This window comes from Phalaenopsis equestris, unplaced genomic scaffold (genome assembly GCF_001263595.1).
Source record: "Phalaenopsis equestris unplaced genomic scaffold, ASM126359v1 Scaffold000857, whole genome shotgun sequence".
Classification (NCBI taxonomy): domain Eukaryota; kingdom Viridiplantae; phylum Streptophyta; class Magnoliopsida; order Asparagales; family Orchidaceae; genus Phalaenopsis; species Phalaenopsis equestris.
In genome coordinates this window covers 23,685-27,205 of record NW_018165297.1, presented here as the reverse complement: position 1 = coordinate 27,205, position 3,521 = coordinate 23,685, and positions in this window count along the sequence as shown.

Sequence of the window (3,521 nt, the reverse complement as noted above, 5' to 3'; positions counted from 1 at the left end):
GAGATTTTCTCTGTCTTTCTCCTTGTCTCGAGATTTGTGAAATGGTGATTTGAATTGGTGAAGCCATGAAAATATTTAAGAAATTGTGATGATCTTTTCACTTGGATCTTAATTTACTTCCAATCTGGGCAATTGATTTGTTAAAATATGTTGAGTTTTACAACTAAAGTGAAGATTACATCCAAGATTCAGGGAGGTCAAAGCCCTTGGAAGTTGGGTTCAAATAAATAGAAAAATAAAATTATTGGACGTAGAATTGGAGATTTTAGAGTGACAGACTAAAATCCTCAATTTCATACTAAAATCCCTAATTCGGTCATATCGTTTGGGTGCTGAAGTGTAGATGTTAGCCCTCAGGCGAGGGGAATGTGAGAACTCCGAAATGAGAGCCGGTATCCTTCCAGCCTAGTCGCAGATTCATTAAACAAGCATAGGATTAGTCAATGTTCTTTATGTCTGAACCAAATGGTAAAGAATAGGTATGCTCTTATTTGGCATAATACAAATTGAACTGATTCAGTTTATCCATTCACTATAATTTCTTGACAAGGAGAAGGATGTTTTCTTATATATTGAATATCACATTAGAAACTTCATTAGTATAATTAGTTATTTCATAGTTATTAAAATTACATATTTATTTCAATTGCATATTAGTGACAGATAAGCAAACTGAACTTCTTTGTTACGATTAAAGTATTTTTTTCTAAAATTTTAGTTCGTAGTTCTAACATTACTCCCCGTGGGACCAATATCTAGGACTCCATTAGAGTCCTATATTACTTGAGCGATACATATACTTGCGTTGATAAGTGTGACTTTACAATTATTGAATATTTATTATATCCATATTTATCGAATATATAACTGTTATTAAGTTTTGGTACATTTGATGAGGAATTAAATCTTTTAGCAGCAGTATTAAATACTTAAATTTTTAAGCATATATAAAGTCGCGGTCACATATCACTAGAACTCACCTAGATATGTTAACTCGCAGAGTGTCCCCAACTCACACCCCACACCCGCGAGCCCACTTTTCAAAGTAATAAGTTTCATTTGTAGGCCGCCACCTCTAAATCCATGATTGCCCGGTGGGCAGATAATTTTTGCATCAGATCTTCAGCAGAACCTCCACCTGCATCCTATAAAGGACCGACCCCTCCCATCGAAGGTCCAATTACGTTCGTTTGTCACTCTGTAAATTTAGAGAAAACATATCACAAATCGTACTGTCGTTACTGGTAGTCACTGAAGGAGCCAAGAGAAGTCAAAAGAGTGTGACCAAGTGAAGGCAGAGGATCGAGCAGTAGATGTCCATCTGCATTGAACAATGGTAGGAGCATGATGATGACCCTTCTGGCATGATCACAACAATGGGAGCCAATTCGACAGCATTTTTTTGATGGCCCGCCATCCTCGTGATCCTTCAATCTGACCTATTTAACTGCATTAAGATAATATCAAGAAATTACTAAAAATTGCCAATGATCAAAGAAAATTCTTATGTACTTAAGAATTTGTCCATTAGTGAAAGGGCCTTCAAAAGCACCTCTCTCCCTCATGAGGAGGTACCTACTTTTTTGTCGTGGTGGCAATTGGGGAAAGTTTGTGTTTGTCTTGTCCTTTAGCGTCTTTTCACTCCCCTCAATGCCTTAAAAAATCAAGCCTTGCTACCCCTCAACAATAGCACCTGTATCAGGTCTAAGAACAGGGGCTCCCTAGCGAGGCTTTTTCGGCGTCCTCCCCTCAAGACCCTCCGATGAGTCAACTTAATCGGCCGACACAGGTTTAGGTATCGATAGTTTTTCTTTCTTTATGACCTTTTTCTTCGTTGCAGAGGCATAGATCTGAAAGTTTGCTATATCCAAAAGTTTGAGATTCGTATCGTCAACCATGATATGCCTCAGCTATGTAAGGAAAGTTGGCAGTAAAGAGCGTAATGAAAACCCTATAATTCTATTTATAGGGCTCATTGGGCACAAAACCCAAAGGAAAGTTGGTTATTGAATTAATTTTCATAATTTTACTGCCACTCATTGTTTAATAGTTTCTATGTCCTTATCGTAGCTTTCACAATGAAGGAGTAAGAAAAGCTCAGAGAACTATTATGTTTGCACCAAAACTGCCAGCATGAATCTCAAATCAATCAAATGACTAAGGATGGTGATCAGCCAATCGAAGTGTCGGGCTAAAGAAGCATGATCTGAACTAACCACATGAAGACTGACTGCTTGATCAAGTCAGTCGACATGCAATGTCGATGAATCCAATTGACTAACATGCACTATCTAAACTCTTTCTAAGGATCTCCAATTGCAAATAGTCAACCGAACGAATTTACCTCGATAGGAACAATCGTCACACGATGGGTGATTACGGTCGATCAAACTCAAACACATCAACAAACTGATAGTCATTGTATTACACTTAAATTTTACTGAAAATATGATATTAAATTAGTACATTAATTGCATTAAAGGCAGTTTCCATAATCATTTGTTTCTTTCTATAAATATACAAATTGAACCCTATAAATTGGGGGTCAGAATATGAATAAAGGAACTTTTTCCCCTATTTCTATACTCGATTTCTCTAACTACTCCATTTTCTCTCTCTCCCTCCTTTTCACTCGGCTCCAACTTTCGAGGCATGCATTTCTAAAAGTGAATCTAGGATCCAACAATAGTATAAATTTTCACCGACCTAAAAATCTTCTCGAGTTCAATTCTAAAATCTCCCCAATTGATTTTTTTGTCATTAACCCAATCTTGCACATTATAAGATCAAACCTTTTCTTAATTTAATTTGTATAAAATAATGAAACCTCTTTAAATACTTTTGTGGGGAATTATTTTGGTTGGTCTGGTTTCCACCATAGTTCTTGCAGGACTTCTATCTAAATGATCAAATACAACATTAAAAGAATAATATACTATCTTGATAGATATATACATCATCTTAGAATGGATTCAATCATTCAGATGAGGAAAGTCATTGTGATTTATGAATCCGCAGAACCAAGATTCTTCCCTTACCTTACAAGTGTAAGATAATATTTCTTTTAATAATGGGGTCTCGTTCTCTACAAAGGCAAGCTCTTATAGTTAATTACATCCTTAGAGTTGTAATCCCTAAAAAACTCTCAATTAATGTGATGAGTCAAATTATTAGATACCAAACTTTCAAAATTGGAATGGGGGTTCCAATTGAAAAAAATACGTTTAAAAGGGGAATGAGAGTTAAAGTTTGATGATGATGTGTCAAGAGAAAGACCAAAGATATAAGGAAGATTTTATGAAAGGGGTTTGGTGTTGAGTTTGAATTGATCAGGTAAGGTCAAAAGATAGATCAGAGATACTGGATTTGAGTAACATGAATGGTCAGAAACCATAAGCTAAAGATAAAGTAAGGTAGGAAAGAATTTCTAGATGATAAATGAAACCAAAAACTTGATAATATATATACATACATACATATATATATATATATATATATATATACATCTATATATATATATA